General features: G+C 40.8%; 1 long non-coding RNA gene across 1 annotated transcript in view; it reads right to left on the bottom strand.

Moving 5' to 3' along the window:
* Positions 1-2405: 2405 nt before the first annotated feature.
* Positions 2406-10243, bottom strand: part of LOC135115365 (uncharacterized) — a 98654-nt gene continuing 90816 nt past the window's right edge. The window contains exon 4 of the long non-coding RNA XR_010275968.1: positions 2406-2671. This is a non-coding gene — a long non-coding RNA (uncharacterized LOC135115365). The remainder of the gene's footprint in view (positions 2672-10243) is intronic.

Genomic DNA, 10243 nt, shown 5'->3' with positions numbered 1-10243 from the left:
AGTAAGAGGGGAGTGGTGAGGAGGAAAAAGGGGAGGGAATGGGGAGGGAATGGGGAGGGAAGGGAGATGGATTATGACCATGACCATGAGGTTGTGGTGGAGAGAAGGAGGGAGGGGAGAGGGGAAGTGAGAGGTGATGGGGTGTGGGAGAGGGGAGAGAGAAGGGAGAGTAATAGTATAGACTTCATGGCAAGCGCTCACACGTAACCTTTGCGAGGGGAAGAGTGAAAAGTGAGAGTGAGGGGAGAGGTGGAGGAGGAGGGAAGAGGAGGAGGAGGAGGAGAGGTAAGTGGGAGAGGGGAAGGTTGAAGTGTTGATATGATGGAAAGGTGAGAGAGAGAGAGAGAGAGAGAGAGAGAGAGAGAGAGAGAGAGAGAGAGAGAGAGAGAGAGAGAGAGAGAGAGAGAGAGAGAGAGAGAGAGAGAGAGAGAGAGAGTATGCAAAATCAGGAAGGGAGGCGAACAAGAAGAACAAGAGAGAGAGAAACAATAATAGGAAGCAGACGGGAGAGAGGAAGGAAGGAAGGAAGGAAGGAGGGAGGGAGTAAAAGAAAGAAGGAAGGAGACGAGGGAAGTTATGAAAGAGAAGAGAAAGGAGAGAGGAGAAAGAAAAGGACAAATAAATACACGCTTGAGTGGAAAGGGAAACAGAATGGAAAAAGAAAAAAACAAGACGAAAAAATGTGAAAATTAGAGGAGGAGGAGGAGGAGGAGGAATACAAAGGAAAGCCAAACAGCAACAGATCTTTTGGTCCTTGCAGGGCTGTTTGGTAGAAGAAGAAGAAGAAGAAGAAGAAGAAGAAGAAGAAGAAGAAGAAGAAGAAGAAGAAGAAGAAGAAGAAGAAGAAGAAGAAGAAGAAGAAGAAGAAGAAGAAGAAGAAGAAGAAGAAGAAGAAGAAGAAGAAGAAGAAGAAGAAGAAGAAGAAGAAGAAGAAGAAGAAGAAGAAGAAGAAGAAGAAGAAGAAGAAGAAGAAGAAGAAGATGGATGAATAAAAGTAAACACCAAAGAAGAGAGGGAGAGAAAGAGCGTGATTAGACCATGAAAAGGAGCAATGAAATATGGAGGAGGAGGAGGAGGAGGAGGAGGAGGAGGAGGAGGAGGAGGAGGAGGAGGAGGGAGAAAAACACGCCAATTTTAGAGCATAAATACCCGAAAACAGAATATGGAATGAAAAGAATTAAGATCATTAAGATTATGAAGTTGCTCTCTCTCTCTCTCTCTCTCTCTCTCTCTCTCTCTCTCTCTCTCTCTCTCTCTCTCTCTCTCTCTCTCTCTAGCCTCTCACCTGCTCCCCGCCTCACGCAGGTGTAATCAACCTCATTAACTCCACGACAGGTGACGACTCAAGTCTTCTTCTCTATTACCGTAAGGCCGCTCATGCTAATTGACACACGCACGCACTCATGCACACACACACACACACACACACACACACACACACACACACACACACACACACACACACACACACACACACACACACACAGTAAATCGCCGGAAAAATGTAAGGTAATTCCAACATGATACAAAATAATAGGAAAGAATGCAAGGTTAGAAAATACAAAATTACAAGGGAAATTACTGAATTCAGCGCCATATTTGTCCAAGGGAATGTTAAATGAAATTGGTAAAATGTATTCTGGTTTACTTTCCTCTAATTTACTTTCCTCCTTTCTTTTTTTCTTTTTATTTTCCTCTTTCCTTTCCTTTCCTTCTTTGTTTTTTTTTTCTTTTTTTCTTTCCTTTCCTTTCCTCTTCTTTTTCTTCTCTTTCCGATTCTTTTCTTCGTTCATTTCCTTTTTTCTTTTGTTTTTCTTTCTTTTCATTTGTTTCCTCTTTCGTTTTCCAGTTCCCTTTATTTTTTCTTTCCTTCCCTTTCCTTTTTTCTCCCTTCCTTTCCATTCTTTTTTTCTTTTCCATTTCTCTCTTTTCTTTCCTTTCCTTCCCTTTCTATCATTTTTTTCTATTCTTCGCTTCGCTCCTCTTCCTTTTCTTTCCATTTTATTCTTTTTTTCCCTTTTAATTACCTTTCCTTCCTTTTCCTTAGCTCTTCCTCCTCATTTCTTTCTTCTAATTTGATTTCCTTCCCTTTCCATTCCTTCTCTTACCTATTTATTTCCCCCTTCTTTGTTTTCCTTCTCTTTCCATTCTATTTCTTTTTTTCCCTATTACTTCTTTAGTCCCGCCAACATTTATTCCCTTTTCTTTCCTTATGCTTTGTTTTTATGCTCCTATGTTCCTTTAGTTCACTGTAGAAAATAAATGACTATCGCATTATATAAGTACACTATAGAAACTTCAATTACTTTAGCACACAATTCCTATACATGTGAAAATAAATAAATAAATAGATAAACACACACGCACTCACATACACACAATTTAAAGTCATTATTTATACTCACGTTAAGTTTCCAAGGCAGCTGCAGGTGTGTGTGTGTGTGTGTGTGTGTGTGTGTGTGTGTGTGTGTGTGTGTGTGTGTGTGTGTGTGTGTGTGTGTGTGTGTGTGTGTGTGTGTGTGTGTTGTCCATCAGGTTTGTATTCTGCAGATGTGTCCTTTGTCAGGTATATATGTGTGTGTGCGTGTGTGGTTCGTCAGGCTTGTATTCAGCAGGTGTGTCCTTCGTCAGGTAATACACAAGTGCCGCAGCCATCGTCCCACAGCGCCGCCTGCAATCCAGACATTAGCGTCAAATGAAGGTCGCCTCGCTGCAACACACAATTCCCAGGAACACTTCACCTACTTAGGCGCAACACGGCATTAAATTGAATAATCTCCTTAACTCGTGTAGCATTAATTTATTTCATCCTGTCTTTTTCTTTTTCTTTCTCTTTTTTTTTCTTTTTTTTTTTGGTGGTGGTGGCGTGAATTAAGATCGTGAATATTACTTGAAGGAAGATAATGTAAGAAAAATTAGCAAAAACGTGCATACATACATACATACATAAATAAGAGATACGTGTTCCATCATCATCATCATTATTATCATCATCATCATCATTATTATCATCATCATCATTATCATCATCTCTTATCATTTTTTTATGAGAATTTTTTTTTCCTCAGTTTCTATTTTCCTTTGCATTTTCTTCCCTTGTACACCAAAAAAAATAAATAAAAAAATTAAAACTACATAAAATAACAAATTCTTCCATGTAATCCCGTGTATTTATGTACCTGAGCAGGCCAAACACACCGTACATTCATTACCTCCGTGTCTCGCGATGCTAAAACTACTGTGACAATTACCAACAGAAAACAAAATCTTTCACTCACAGTCTGTCACTTAAAATACACTTCCCGTTTGTATGTATGGCGTTTGTACCTGAAGAAAAAAAAAAAACTAAACACAAGCCACTAACGAGTAAATGGAGGTAGTGTAGAGTAAACTGGTCCTTGTTGTCTTGTTAGCATTGTACTTTTATCCTTAAGAACTCGTTACTTTGAGGGCATTTTTCAGGTTTATTTCTCCAGCAAAACTCAAGCGTGTTTTTCCAAATGAGTAAAAATATCATGGGCTATTTATTTTCACAAACTTGGTCGTGTTTTCCAAATGAGTTAAAATATGAGACTAAGTAACCATAAAGTTTTTCCAACCCTCGACTTTATGAGAGGAGAGACTTGAGAATTTTTTTTTTCTATCCCAGTTTCTTTCTTTCATTTTTTACTCTTTCATTTACTTCCTTTTTATTTTCCTTTCGTTTTTTTGAGATTTTCTTTTTTCTTTTCTATTTCATTCAATTCCCAATTTCATTCAATCATCTCTTTTCCTCTCTCGTTTTCTTAACCCTTTTTTTCATTAGGTCTTATTTCCACCACTATTTCCTATTTACTATTCATTGTTTATTCTCTTTTATCCTTTTTCCTTTCCTCTTTTTCTTGTTTCACTACATTTATGCACCCATTTTTTAATCTTATTTTCTCTTCCTTCTCCATCCTTTATTTTTTTCTCTGTCTTGCTCCAATTCTTCCTCCTTCGTGTATGGAAGAAATAAAGCAGAGGAAGATAATTAGCACGCCAGCACAGTAATTGTTTGCCTCACTTCACGGTGCACAAGAAAAGCCCCGATGCCTCATTTCGTAATAGTAATAGTGATGGTAATGGTGGTGGTGGTGGTGGTGGTGGTGGTGGTGGTGGTGGTGGTGGTGGTGGTGGTGGTGGTGGTGGTGGTTATGATGAAGATGATGATGGTGATAAAGACGACGACGACGACGACGACGACGACGACGACGGAGGAGGAGGAGGAGGAGGAGGAGGAGGAGGAGGAGGAGGAGGAGGAGGAGGAGGAGGAGGAGGGGGAAATGAAGAAGAAGAAGAAGAACAGAAGAAGAAGAAGAAGAAGAAGAAGGAAACAACAACAACAACAACAACAACATGAGTGACGAAGATGATAACACACACACACACACACACACACACACACACACACACACACACACACACACACACACACACACACACACATTAATGACCACTGACTTTTACTATCAAAACTCTTTTCCCTCCACCTTTTTCCTCTCCTCTCCTCCTCCTCCTCCTCCTCCTCCCCCTCCTCTTCCACCTTTCATCATTGGTCGTGTCCCTCTAAGCCGCATCACTTCAAGGCCCATCACCCTCCAATCCATCACCCACAGGCCCGTTAGCTTTGAGCCTATCACCTCTTCGCCTATCACCTCTCAGCCTATCGTCTCTCGCCCTATCATCTCCCTCCTCCCCCCTTACCCACCATCCCCGCCCCAGTCCTTATTTCCTACTCCCTATCCTCCCCTGTCCCTCCTCTGTCTCCCCTGTCCCTCCTCTGTCTCCCCTGTCCCTCCTCTGTCAATCAGTTAATTTACAGCGTCGACTTCAGTGGATTTTTTGGTCTTCTCTACTAATTACTTCGGTCCGAAAACTGAGTGGCGGTGTTTTTATTTTTTTATTTTTTTACTTATTTTTTCTTTTTTGTATGTTAATTTGATCGTTTAGGGGAGATTTTTTTTTTCTTTTCCGCGCGAAGCTTGTATGACAGTGACCTATTTTGCTTCTTCTGAGTCCCTGTAGTAGTAGTAGTAGTAGTAGTAGTAGTAGTAGTAGTAGTAGTAGTAGTAGTAGTAGTAGTAGTAGTAGTAGTAGTAGTAGTAGTAGTAGTAGTAGTAGTAGTAGACAGTCTCTCGTATCCTGACACTGGTACCCCCGGCCCTCTTGTTCCCCTCCTCCCCTCTTTCCTACCCCTCCCCACCACCATATACCCCAATACTCACCACCAATGCCCACCTGCCCCTCCCCAGCCCTCTTCCCCACCACTAAGTCCCCCAGTACTTATTCCTTGGTACTCATTCATTCCCTGGACACTAGTCCCCATTACCTTCCCCCATTCCCCAACATTAATTCATTACCTACCCATTAGTACCCATTCCTTAGTACACATTCACTACCTATCCACTAATTTCCATTCCCCATTGCCCATTTCCAGTCCATTCTCGGTACCCATTCCCATTTACCCTTGTCCAGTTGTGCCCACCTCTATACCCTCTCCCCACTCACTCCCTGCCCCTCCCATCCCTTACCCGGTCCTCCCTCACGGCCCAGGTACGGACAGGTAAGTTTTGCAGTGTCAGCGTGGTGCCCGGTGAGGCGTCGATTGGCAGAGTGAGGCGGCAGATCGGCAGCGGCGCTAACCACCTCGCAGGAGCCTATTTGCATGCATGAAACTTGCATGTGCTGCCACTATATCATCCTGCAACACGGCACTACATGGAAATTCACTAAACCCCTGCTTGCTTGCTGGCTGGCTGGCTGGCTGGCTGGCGCTGACTGACGGAGTGAGGGAGTGAGTGACTAAGCTGATTCTGTCTCCTCCTCCTCCTCCTCCTCCTCCTCCTCCTCCTCCTCCTCTTCTGTGATGCGATAAAACGGAAATGAACGAAAGATTAGATGCGGCGTGAATTTTGGGCTTTTCTTTTTTTTTTTTTTTCAGAATTTTAAGGTTTTTAGTTCGTGCATGCACACACGCTCGCACGCACTCACGGACGGACGTAGATCACGCAGGAAACACGCAGGCACGCACTCACACACACGCGCACACACATATAACCTCTACTGACCTCTAACGTGACCTTTGCTATCAAAATTCCCTTTCACTTCTTCCTCTTCCTCTTCCTCCTCCTCCTCCTCACACGAATTATGAACAGTAGCAGTAGAGAGAATAGACTATTTCGTTCGTGTCAAAGAAAAGTAATGGAGTTATAATTAGCGGCGTCACACCTATAAGTGATAATTCCAAAGACATAAAATGACGGGAAATTGCAAAACAGAGACAAAAATTTCAGCGTTAAATTCCAAAAAGTGAACGAAGCGAAATGAAATAAAAAAGAGTATATATTTCGTTCGTGATGTGGGACGATAAGGAAGACTGGGATTAGGCGCGCCATGAATCAACGTAATCCTTTCACAGATACGAAATAAGAAAGAATTACGAATGATAAGCAATTACTACATATATATATATATATATATATATATATATATATATATATATATATATATATATATATATATATATATATATATATATATATATACTAATAACTAATGAAGTAAGTCTCACTGAAGCCCCCGGAAATAAAATAAAATGAAATGAGAAAGATTTACGACTTATAACTAACTAATGAAATAAACGTAAAGAAAAACAGAAACTAAAAGGAAATGAAACACGAAAAGAATTACGAGTGATAAGCAATAATTCAACACTTAACTCGGAAAACTTAATAACGAAAAACACACACGACGGAAGGAAATAAATTAAGAGAGAGAGAAAAAAAAAAGTCTGTTAATTCACAACTTTCCAGGACAACTTTCTCGTTTTTTCCTGACCTTGAAAAAGAGATGAGGAAAGTAACACATTCTTGACTCTTACGTATTTCCCTCTCCCTCTCCCTCTCCCTCTCCCTCTCACTCTCTCCCTCCTTCAGCAAACACTCATATGCAAGAGGCAGTCTCTCATGCTACAAGTTTACAGGTGCCAAAAACGTGCTACTACCTGTCCTCCTCCTCCTCCTCTTCCTCCTCCTCCTTCTCCTATTCCTCTTCCTCCTCCGTAAACGCCTCACAGCCTGTCGTCACTTCTCCTCCTTCAATTTTCAGGTAAATGTGTGTGTGTGTGTGTGTGTGTGTGTGTGTGTGTGTGTGTGTGTGTGTGTGTGTGTGTGTGTGTGTGTGTGTGTGTGTGTGTGTGTGTGTGTGTGTGTGTGTGTGTGTGTGTGTGTGTGTGTGTGTGTGTGTGTGTGTGTGTGTCTTAAATAAATAAATTCCTTAATCACGTATGCGAAATACTGAGACTAGCAAGCTGCACGCACACACACACACACACACACACACACACACACACACACACACACACACAAATACGTGACTCTCAAGATAATGGTCTTTGCCTTGACGAAAGTAGGTATTTATTTTTATTTATGCATCTACACATATTCTCTCTCTCTCTCTCTCTCTCTCTCTCTCTCTCTCTCTCTCTCTCTCTCTCTCTCTCTCTCTCTCTCTCTCTCTCTCTCTCCACAAGAAGCACTAGAATACTGACTTTTCATTTTTTATTTTTACTGAAAGGAGACTGAGTGTAGCCTTCTCTTTAGCCCAATTAGATTCACCTCCTACCTTTCCCTCCTCACCTGTCCAATTAGTAATAAGATATGTTGCTCCTTTATGCTCACTTTTCCACGCTCTTATCTCCTTACGTAGGTCACAAGAAACTCACCTCTCACTTATCTCACTTATCCACTCACGCCCTTCTCACTTGCGCACACACACACACACACGCACTTACAACGTGATTATTCATAAAACACCTGCACATGTTATATGAAAAGCACACTTACATAACTTTAATTATTCAGTAAGAGTTATTTTCATTCATAAAATATCAGCACTTTAAACGATAACAACCTCTAGACACACACACACACACACACACACACACACACACACACACACACACACACACACACACACACACACACACACACACACACGGCTCTGCTCTCAGTGCCAAGACACGTAAAAAAGAAAATCAAAGGCATGTAATTATACTCGCGTTGAAAAGGAAGAGGAAGGGAGGGAATGAAGGAGGGAGGCAGAGAAGGAGAGAAAGAGAGAAACTGAGAATTAAAAGGGAGGGAGGGAAAAAGAGAACTTGGGTCATTATACAACGAATTAAGTCCAAGTTTCCATTCACCTAAAGAAAGACCTGTTAAGTTAGGATTCAGGGCGGAAAAGTGTATAAAAAATGGAAACAAAAAGGGAAAAGTAGAGAAACCTAATTTGCATAAGACAACAGTGCGCTTTAATAACACAGGGGAAGTGTGTGTGTGTGTGTGTGTGTGTGTGTGTGTGTGTGTGTGTGTGTGTGTGTGTGTGTGTGTGTGTGTGTGTGTGTGTGTGTGTGTGTGTGTGTGTGTGTGTGTGTGTGTGTGTGTGTGTGTGTGTGTGTGTGTGTGTGTGTGTGTGTGTGTGTGTGTAGAGGATGTTAATGTTAATACTGTTTGTGTTTTTATGCATGAAAACGATCCTTGGTAAAATAATTAGCTTCGTGTGTGTGTGTGTGTGTGTGTGTGTGTGTGTGTGTGTGTGTGTGTGTGTGTGTGTGTGTGTGTGTGTGTGTGTGTGTGTGTGTGTGTTTTGCCGATCGTTAAGGGACGGAATATTCTCATCTTTTCCTTGAATTAACTAACACGATTACGTTTCAACGACACTTTTGTGGTTATGTCTTCCTGGGAACGGCGGGGAATCACGACCCGGCACAGGAACACCCGGAGGAACATTGCAGAGAAGAAGAAGAAGAAGAAGAAGAAGAAGAAGAAGAAGAAGAAGAAGAAGAAGAAGAAGAAGAAGAAGAAGAAGAAGAAGAAGAAGAAGAAGAAGAAGAAGAAGAAGAAGAAGAAGAAGAAGAAGAAGAAGAAGAAGAAGAAGAAGAAGAAGAAGAAGAAGAAGAAGAAGAAGAAGAAGAAGAAGAAGAAGAAGAAGAAGAAGAAGAAGAAGAAGAAGAAGAAGAAGAAGAAGAAGAAGAAGAAGAAGAAGAAGAAGAAGAAGAAGAAGAAGAAGAAGAAGAAGAAGAAGAAGAAGAAAAAAAAAAAAAAAAAAAAGCAAAATAAAAAAAGGACAACAAATAACCTAACCTAACTGAACCAAATGTAAGAAACCGGATATACTCTTTAAGTAATACTACTACTACTACTACTACTACTACTACTACAAAAATAAAGCTAAAACAAAACCTAACCTAACACAGTGACACACGCACTAACACACTAACAAACAAGAGACGCTCGCTTTAACTATAAGTTTCCCCTTTACTAAAAAAAAATAAATAAAATAAATAAATAAATAAATATAATAAAAAATACATATATAAAAAAACATATTAGGGTGAAAAAAAATCCACATCCAAATATTTCAAACTTAATTAACACTTTTCAGCTCAGTGCACGCGGCGAGTTACGAGTTAAAGTATGAATAAAAAAAATCTTAATAAGGAAATACCTGGTGGATATTAAAAGAGTAATCACCAGGTAAGCAGCACGAAAAGGTAAGCTCAGGTGGGTAAGCCAAGGTGGGAAAAATTTGTGTGTGGAGGTGGAAAAATTGGTGATTGACTGAATGACTGACTGACTGACTGACGGAGGAGGAGGAGGAGGAGGAGGAGGAGGAGGAGGAGGAGGAGGAGGAGGAGGAGGAGGAGGAGGAGGAGGTGTAGTGTAAGTATATCTTTTCTTTATTCTTTTTCTCCATCTTCACTCCCCCCTCCCCCCCCTCTCTCTCTCTCTCTCTCTCTCTCTCTCTCTCTCTCTCTCTCTCTCTCTCTCTCTCTCTCTCTCTCTCTCTCTCTCTCTCTCTCAACACTCATACCTTTTCATATTTTTTTTCTTATATTTACACCAGACACATATTAGTTACACTTTCCATTACTTAGGCATTACATAGCATTACATACCTATAAGGATTACAACTTCTCTTTGTTTATTTTATTTATTCCTCTTCACTCCTTCCTCTCGTCATCTTTCCTTCCATCCCTTTTCTCCTGTACATTTTATTACAATATCCTTCTTTTTTTATCCCATGACATATTTACTTCCCTTTATTTCATTCCAGTCTTTCTTTTCATCCGTCTTTCTCTCCTTCTCCTTCTCTTCACATCATTCTCCTTTTTTTCTCTACATTTCTTACAGTTTCTATCTCTCTTTGTCTCCCATCTTCACTC

The sequence above is a fragment of the Scylla paramamosain genome, chromosome 29 (genome assembly GCF_035594125.1).
Source record: "Scylla paramamosain isolate STU-SP2022 chromosome 29, ASM3559412v1, whole genome shotgun sequence".
NCBI classification, from domain to species: Eukaryota; Metazoa; Arthropoda; class Malacostraca; order Decapoda; family Portunidae; genus Scylla; species Scylla paramamosain.
The sequence above is the reverse complement of the archived record's forward strand: the minus strand, read 5'-3'. Positions and strand labels throughout refer to the sequence as shown.